The sequence below is a fragment of the Lampetra fluviatilis genome, chromosome 59, assembly GCF_964198595.1.
Source record: "Lampetra fluviatilis chromosome 59, kcLamFluv1.1, whole genome shotgun sequence".
Classification (NCBI taxonomy): Eukaryota; Metazoa; Chordata; class Hyperoartia; order Petromyzontiformes; family Petromyzontidae; genus Lampetra; species Lampetra fluviatilis.
Window position 1 is genome coordinate 1,015,933 of NC_136333.1, and position 9,388 is coordinate 1,025,320.

At 55.6% G+C, this 9,388-nt stretch overlaps 1 long non-coding RNA gene across 1 annotated transcript; it reads right to left on the minus strand.

Moving 5' to 3' along the window:
* Positions 1–292: 292 nt before the first annotated feature.
* On the minus strand, positions 293–9,344 carry LOC144950710 (uncharacterized). The gene is made up of 2 exons (XR_013640397.1): positions 6,862–9,344; positions 293–861 (listed from the first exon to the last, which is right to left on the minus strand). It is a non-coding gene; the product is annotated as an uncharacterized LOC144950710 (long non-coding RNA).
* Between the last annotated feature and the right edge of the window lie 44 nt (positions 9,345–9,388).

Genomic DNA, 9,388 nt, shown 5'->3' on the forward strand with positions numbered 1-9,388 from the left:
ATGTCCACGTGATAACGATGATGATGATGGCCTACTCAGCCTCAACATGAGTAGCTGGTGCGGTGTGGAGTAGACATCGCCACTGGGGGAGACAAAGGCGGCCGGGCGTGTCGCTGGCCACCCGCCCCCTCGTGCGACCAAAGTTGCCGGCCTTCGTAGGCGCTGCTCGCTAACAGCACTTGCTCCAACAGTACGTTATAGGCTACACGGGGGATCTTTGTCTTTTGTGCGTGTGTGTGTGCGTGTGCATCAATCTCCACATCTTTTTCCCCAATCGTCGACAAACAAAATCTTCCGTTTCCGAATAAAACTTTAATACCGCGACCGCTCGCCACGAAACACAACGGAGACGAGGAGGAGGAACCGGCGAAACTTAAAAAATATCCGTCGTGAAATGTTGCAATTGGATTGTAGCTTATGTTCTTATATATTTACGTCGCCTCAACTATCTTATTGTTATTATTATATACACGGGACGCTCACAAAAAACCGACAACATTCTTCATCACGGTGCGAGAGAGGGGACACGCAGGGCGCCGCGCTCGCATCAAGACGCGCGCGGAGTGGCACGCGCGACGCGGGGAGTCAAGTCGCTTCGTCGTTGGCGTCTCTCGCTGCGCCAGGGACCTCTCTCTGCTCCCTCGCTGAGAGAGATTTTAAAGGGGGGGGGGGGGGGCGGGGGGGGGGGTTTAAAAAAGTCTATACAAGAATGATGTGGGCAGACACAAAGACCACCCTCCGCTCCAGTGACAGCCTGCGCAGACTGTGCAGGGGGCAAGTGCTGCTAGCGAGTAGCACCTGTGAAGGCTGCCGGCACTGTGGCACACGAGGGGGTGGGTGGCCAGCACCACGCCCGGCCGCCTTTGTCTCCCTAGCACCGCACCAGGTACTCATTTGAGGCTGAGTCGACCTAGGGGAGGCCCAAGACCGGTTCGGATAATCGTCACCGGTGGTGGCCGTGAGCGGGAATCGAACTCGGGTCGCCGGGTTCGTAGCGCAGCGCGCTAACCACGACGCTACCGCTCCCCACACACGGACACACACACGGACACACACACGGACACACACACGGACACACCACACACACACACGGACACACACACAGACACACACACGGACACACACGCACGGACACACACGCACGGACACACGGACACGCACGCACGGACACACACACACGGACACACACACACCGACACACACACACGCGACGTAACCTTACGTAGTAGACGCGACTGGCAACCAAATCAACATCGCAACCCGCGCCTTCAATTCTCATCCGCTATGACCATCGTTCAGCAACAGCGGCGGCGGCAGCAGCAGCAGCCATGTTCAATCCACTGCTAGACGAAACGCCAACAACAAGAACCAACAACGCCAACAACGCCAACCTCTCACGGTCCTCCGACGCAAAAATCAACACAGCCCCCAAGCAGCCATCACCTCTCGGTCTCCGTTCTCCGCGGAGATTTTTATTTTAATCAGCAGCGGCGCTGCGTTTTGTTTTTAGTTTCTGAGCGTCGCAACGCCAATGTCATCGTCCGCAGTGAGGAGGAAGTTTGCTGATGGCCACCTTGGGATGTCTCGCCCACGAATTCGATTCGCCATCAGCAATTCTGGCTTCGCGTGCGGTTCAGGAAATCGGGAGGAGCCGCAGAAAAACCCAACACCGCTGTGTTGTAAACTAAACTATCTTTTATTTCACGGGATAGCCCCAGCAGGTGCCATGGGTCGACTGAGATGAGTGGCCGATGCACCACCAGCAGTGCTCCCTACTGTGACAACTTGCTGCGTTTTAGCCACCCAGCGCTTCGCCCATTGTTGTGAGCGTCGCTCCTCCGCCCTCCGTTGTTGCTGGAGGGCGACTGCCTCCAACTGCCCAGCAGCGTCCTTCACGAGCCTCCTCCACAGCGGGCGATCTTGACACCGCTGGTACCAGTCATTGGCAAGTGCACTCAGCTCCACACCCTATCGTACCGCATCACTCCATCTCCACACATCTCCTGACGGCAGGGAAACCCTCCCTGTCTAGACAAGCCACGCGCGGTGTGATGCGAATGGTTTTAAACTATTCTAAACATTGATTTTCCGTGGCCAGGTAAGGCCCCCACTGATCTACGCAGCTCGCCTTCAGAAGCGAGCTGGCCATCAGCAATGGCAGCTCATCGAAGTGTCTTAATAATCACGCGGACATTTATAGCAGGAACCAAACACTCCAAACGCGTCGCGTTCTTTCTAAATGTGGAGGGAAAAACCGGAGGACCCGGACAAAAATCCACGCGACCACGGGGAGAAAATGGAAACTCCACATTTACAGGCGTCAGGATCGAACCCAAGACCTCCTGTACACCAGGCGAGGTTGTTAACATCTCACCACCGTGGCACATCCTGTGCCGATGAGGTCAACACTGAGTGGTGGTGGCACTCAAAACCCAAGTTTGTTCATTCTCACGGTCACTCACTCAATCACCGCTCCTCCCCATGGCTCTGTTCATTCGCCATCACAACATAGAACTGAAGCTGCTCCGAGTTTAGCGCGAATCTCGTCGGTTGCCCCGACGGAGTTGAACATTTTGCATCGGAGTCGAAAGTAGCGGCGTCTCTCATCTCAACCGAACGTCATTCATAGAGACTTAACCCAAGGCGCTTTCGCAGAGAGATTAAGAGCGATGTGTGTGTGCATGTGCGTGTGTGCATGTGCGTGTGTGCATGTGCGTGTGCATGTGCGTGTGAGTGTGTGTGCATGTGCGTGTGAGTGTGTGTGCATGTGCGTGTGTGTGCATGTGCGTGTGAGTGCGTGTGCGTGTGTGTGCGTGTGCATGTGCGTGTGAGTGTGCATGTGCGTGTGAGTGTGCATGTGCGTGTGAGTGTGTGTGCGTGTGTGTGCGTGTGCATGTGCGTGTGAGTGTGCATGTGCGTGTGAGTGTGTGTGCGTGTGTGTGCGTGTGCATGTGCGTGTGCATGTGCGTGTGCATGTGCGTGTGCGTGTGTGCATGTGCGTGTGTGCATGTGCATGTGCGTGTGAGTGTATGTGTGTGGTGCCGGACGGCAACGTTGTGGTGGGCAGTGCCGTGAGGGGAGGGCCCATTGAGATTGGCCCTTCCCTTCGTGGCGTTTGAAAACACCACGGCGGCTAAATGGGGGTTCTGGACAGGTGCGATCGGCTGGTAACCCCTCCACCTTCAATTAACTACCACTACACTACGAGTAAAAAAATGTATTAAGCTTGTGCCGGAGGCCCCGGGGGGACAGGCGTCTATGGCGTCTACTGGCCAAACCCCATTTGGCGGAGCCAGAAGATTGAAACTCTACCCTCGGGGCTCCTCCAGAAACAACAAAAAGCCACTACGAATGGCCACGTAGAATGTTCTAACGCTCATTGCGGAGGAAAGGCTGCCACTCCTCTGTCGGGAGCTGGACCGGTACCGCCTGGATCTCTGTGGTATTCAGGAGGTCCGGTGGACCGGCTCTGGCTCCTGCCACCATGAGGGGTGGACAGTCCTCTACTCGGGGCAGGATACTACCAAACAGGGAGTGGCTCTTCTTCTGAACAAAAGAATGAAGGGGGCGTGGGAGCGTGGTGGTGAGGTGTGGGAATCTGTAAACCCCAGGCTACTTTGGGCTCGCCTTCCCATCAACCAGAGGCGAGGAGTGGTAGTCGTGGTTACTTATGCCCCCACCGAAGACTAACATCCGTGGAGGGATGCAGGCAAAGCCGATGAGTCAGATGCCTTCTATGACCTGTCACAGGTGCTGGCTAAAGTGGCCCCTCGGAATAGAGTCATCTTGTTGGGTGACTTTAATGCCAGAGTTGGTCATGATGCTAGCACCTGGTCTGTAGTGATTGGAAGACATGGGCCAGATCAGCTCAATAACGATAGGAGGCTGCTAGACTTTTGTGCAGCCCATGGGCTTGTAATTACCAACACGCTGTTCCGGCATCGGCGCATCCACACATCATGGATGCATGCCGGGTCCAAGCAAGAACATCTGCTGGACTACATAGTGATGGAACAGCGGATGCGGGCCCATGTCCTTGACACCAGGACCTACCGTGGAGCTGATCTGCCCACTGACCATCGACTTGTCATCTGTAAGATGCGCCTGCTATTCTTCCACTCCGGTGGTCGGTGTACACCCAGGACCCCATTCAAACCCACGGTGGCCTGGTCTCAGCTAGCTGATGAAAGTTGCAAGCAAGAATTTAATCATCACTTGCGGCTGGGGTTGGCATCGTCCCCCACTCCTCCAGATGTCGAGGGTAAATGGGCGAGGTTGAGGACTGTGGCTCATGTAGCTGCAACGGGCTGTTTTGGGTACACGGTCCAGACCTCCCCAGAGACCCTGGCTGACAGAGGTAGTGTTCAGAGGCTGGCTGGGAAAAAGCGACAGGCCCACTCTCATCGTCTACAGTATCCCACGTCAGAGAATGAGGCTTACCGCAGCCTTCGCTCGGAGGTTCGGAGAGCCGTGAGGCGCTGCAAGGATGGTTGGTGGTCGCGGGTTGCTGAGGAGATGGAGTCTGCCTCAATGGCTCGCGATCACAAATCGCTCTTTAACTCCATCAAAAAAGTAACGTGCAGCGCCACACCTATTACCATCATTAGGGCAAAGAACGGTGATCCAATCTCCAACCCCCAGGAACAGGTTTGCAGATTTGCTGAGCATTTCTGAGGTCCTGGGGGAGGGGAAGTCCCTCAGCCTGGAAAACATCGTGGGACAAAGTGGGGATGACCCTGCTGAGGCTGCGGTGCTTTAAATATTGGAAGTCACCCCCTGTGAGCGGCTGCCTGAGGTGCCATCTGTTGAGGAAGTACTGAAGGCTGATCGATGCCCGGGTGCGGTCAAGCTATTGCTCAACAATGTTACGTATGCTGATGATCAGGTAATTGCTGCTCACTCAAAGGAGGAGTTGGAGGTGCTACTGCTGAACCTGGAGCATGCCACTAAGATGTGGGGACTTACCATCAGCCCCACCAAAACTAAGCACCTGCCTGGGTATTTTGTACCATCGGACACTCCACCCCCACAACTCCCAATTAATGATAGGGCAGTTGTGGAGAGAGTGGAGAGTTTCCCATACCTGGGCAGTGTGCTCATGACCGGCTCCGGTTTGACAGCAGAGGTGTCACTCCGAATCAGTCGAGCGGCAATATCTTTTCATCGGTTGCGTAACGCTGTGTGGAAGCTACCTGATCTGTTGCTCCGCACGAAGCTTCAGGTCTTCTCGGCCACAGTCATTCCCTCCCTTCTCTACGCTTGCGAAACGTGGACCCCCCTAATGTAACATCTTCGGTGGTTAGAAACATTTAGGCTGCCCTGCCTACGATCCATCCTGGGTTTAACCAGGCTGGATTGTGTGAGGAGCTCACATATCCTTGAAAGATCTGGACAAAGTCCCATCGGTGAGCTCCTCCGGCAGGCAAGGCTGTGTTGGCTGGGTCATGTAGCCCGCATGCCCAGCCACCGGATGCCCAAGCAGCTTCTGTTCAGCCAGACAGAGGAGGCTAAACGGGCGCAGCACGGGCTAGAGAAGAGATGGAGTGATGTGGTACAGGAGGACGTGGAGCTGAGTGGACTTGCCGATGACTGGTACCAGCGGTGTCAAGATCGGCCTCTGTGGAGGAGGCTCGTGAAGGACGCTACTGGGCAGTTGGAGGCAGTCGCCCTCCAACAACAACGGAGGGCGGAGGAGTGACGCTCACAACAACGAGCGGAGCGCCGGGTGGCTAAAGCACAGCAAGTTGGCACAGTAGGTGGCACAGGTGGTGCATCAGCCAGTCATCTCAGTCAGTCGACCCGTGGCACCTGGGTCTGCCCCGGACCTCTTGCTAGCGGGCGTTTGACACTTCACGTGGCCTCAACGTGCACATAGCCTGGCACAAGCGTCGTGGCGAATGGCGGTTGTTGTGTGCATGTGCGAGTGTGTGTTTGTGTGCGCGTGTTAGTGGTGGAGATGAGGTTGAATACAAGTAGAGACACGCGTGTAGACTCTTTAGATTACTCCGCTGCTACAAATGTCCAAATGATGGTGAGCCACTTTGGTGAGCTATCATTGGTGGGCAGGTCGCTTCTGAAGAACGAGTGAACACCTCAGTGGGCTTGTCTGGCAGGACGGGGATGGTTTTGTGTTGTTTGTTTGTGTCTGGGCGACTTGTTTACCTTCCTTGCACTGTGCACTCCTATCGCGTTTGTGTTGTTGTTTGTTGTTGTGACGTTCTCACCCGTGCCCCGAACTGAAAACAAAGAGCTTTATAGCTAATCGGATTCCTCGTGCTGCTGCTGCTGCGGTATAAACACTGACTCTGACATGAGAGGAAGCGATTGGGGGTGAATCTGCGATGGTGTTGTGTGACATTGATGACAGTAAATGACGACGAATAGATTGAATGAATAGGGGGGGGGTGAGTGATTCGCATAGCCACGAGAATATGAAGAGGGAACGGTGGCGGTGGTGGTGGCGGTGGTTTTGAGGGGAGGCTTAAGGGGGGGGGGGGTGAGCGTGGGGGTGAGCGAGGGCACGGCAAGCGGTGAGTTCAGAGCGAGGAAGGGAATGTCGGTGAGCGGAGGTGGGTTATCGCACCGGGAGTCGACGCACGGAAGTCGGAGTTAGCGGCACAGACGCAGAGCGGGAGAGGAGGAGGGGGGGACCTCGAGTCTCCTGTTCACGTACCAACAGAGTGGGAATGAGGTTCTTGATATATACACTTTCTGTTGGGGGTGAGATCGCGTAAATATAAAAAAAAATGTGTAGTTAAAGCCGCCACCACCACCAGCCGGCACAGCCAATTAGTAAGGGGTTGTCACCCAAACTATCAACACTTTGGGGAGACAAAGGCGGCCGGGCGTGGCGCTGGCCACCCACACCCCCCTCGTGGGCCGTGACGGCATTCGTGGGCTACACTCCTCGCCAAACGGCGCCGTTAAAAGGGGATAATCTTGGTCGCTTCCTGTTGCTCTCTTGGGCTCTTCCTACGCTGCGACGCTTCAAGTCAAAGTGTCAGCTTCAAGTGACGCAACGAGCCAAGGCCAGTCGGTGATATGCCGACAGTAATTACACATCGCCGACCCGTACACGCGGCCGCGCTCAACACCGCCGCTTGGGGAAGCTCTCCCTGCTGGCAGGCGACCGGACCAGCTCTCGGATCATTACAACCCTCAAAAGCCTTCCCCCCCGCGCCTCTTAAGAACCCCGATTAGTGCAGCTGAGATGCTCGCAGCGAATATTGCTTGCGGGCTCGTTTGACTTTGCCGGCGCCTGTACGGCTCACGTAGCCACGGGTCGTTGTGCCGTCCGTGGATGAAGGTTCACCTCCCACACCCCCCCCCACCAACCCCCCTGGAGTGGGGGGTTGGTGGGGGGGTTGGGGGGGGTTGGTGGGGGGTTGGTGGGGGGTTGGTGGGGGGGGGTGAAGAGTCGCCGAGCGGCATCGGCCGAGTTGGCCGCCAGGACGATCGGCCGGCGCTCTACCGACGGGCGCGCGAGGTGTGCCGATGCTGATTGAATCCATCATTGATCGCGATGGTGGCGATGCCGGTTGCGACGATGATGCCGCTGCTTTTTGCACCGACGGTGCTGCTGCTGCTGCTGCTACTGTTGCTGATGATCATCATATTCACTCTGCCGCTTCTAATGATTGTCCAGTGACTGATGTTGCTGTTGCTACTACCGCTGCTGCTGATGATGATGTTCTGTGCAGCTGTGCTGATGTCAGGACAGGAGTCCCTCGGTTAACGTTTTTAATCCGTTCCACCAAAATGAAATGAACCGAACGTGAAGATGGCCACGTTAAAAGCATTAATCCGTTCCAAGACGATTGCAAGTTGACCTTTTTGACCCTAGAAACGTAGCTTGTAACATTAAAACACTCAACATTAATAATAAATAAGGATAGTTACTTTCCCACTCCGATTTTCCCTTTGCGATTCACTTCAGGCGACCATCGCGATCGCCCCTAGTTCACTTGTAATTTGAAAAATAAGCTTAGAAGGAATTCACCGAGTCGGCGCGAGAGGCCTGCGTTCCCACTGCCAACAGAGAAGACGCCATGTAAACAAAGCCAGTCGAGGATTTCATCGCTCACGAATGGGCGTCGCTGATTGGCCGAGGGCGCGGCTCAGCCCCATCAACGAGCGTGCGGATTGGCCGAAATTGGCGCCCAAAGCGCATCATGTAAACACGGAACCGTGAGTCAACATGTGAACACGTTAACATTCAACATGTGAACACGTTAACATTCAACATGTGAACACGTTAACATTCAACATGTGAACACGTTAACATTCAACATGTGAACACGTTAACATTCAACATGTGAACACGTTAACATTCAACATGTGAACACGTTAACATTCAACATGTTAACGTTCAGTCGTGAAGGGGGGGGGGGGTTTCCTCTACTAGAAGCGAACCGTGAAGCGATGTGGATGTTAACCGAGGGATAACTTCCTGTTTGTTGAACTTCTCTCTGCACGTACGAAGCCGACCGTGCCCATCGGAGGTGCGGGTGGGGAGGGTCCTCCCAATGATGCTGCTGCTGCTGCTACTGAGGAGTGTCTATACTGCTGCTGCTACTGAGGAGTGTCTATACTGCTGCTGCTGCTGCTACTGAGGAGTGTCTATACTGCTGCTGCTACTACTGAGGAGTGTCTATACTGCTGCTGCTACTGAGGAGTGTCTATACTGCTGCTGCTGCTGCTACTGAGGAGTGTTTCTACTGCTGCTACTGAGGAGTGTTTCTACTGCTGCTGCTGCTGCTGTTGACGATTGTTCTAAAGCTGCTGCTGCTACTAATGCTGCTTCCGCTCTTGGTGACAGTTCCACCGATGGGCGTCGCTGCCGCTACCACTCCTGCTACTGCTGCTACCACCGCTGCTTCTGCTGCTACCACTCCTGCTACTGCTGCTACCACCGCTGCTACTGCTGCTGCTGCCACGTCTGTTCTGAAAGCCGCCGCCGTGAGACGGTCAATTCCATCTCCTCCACGGGGTGGGGCAGGGTGGCCGTCACGGGGCGGGTGGGAGAGGGAGAGAGAGAGAGAAGGCATCGCACGCTGCACGGCACGGGGGGCGAGTGACACACAAACGCGTCCTCAGACCGCGGGGCGGCTCCCTCCCGCGTCACCACGACGACGACGACCCGTCACGTGTCGTCACGTGTCGTCTCGTCACGTGTCGTCACGTGTCGTCACGTCTCTCCCCCCACCGTCGCCCGCTTCTCTCCCACCGTCGTTTGGCACCCCACGGAGGCGGGTCTCGACCAGCGCCCTCCGCTCCGGGGAGTGTTTTTGCCTTTTTAAAACTTCACCGTTTACATAAAATCTCCATCATCCCCTACCGCCCGCTCCCCCGCACCCCCCACCACCCCACCCCACCCCACCCCTCGTCG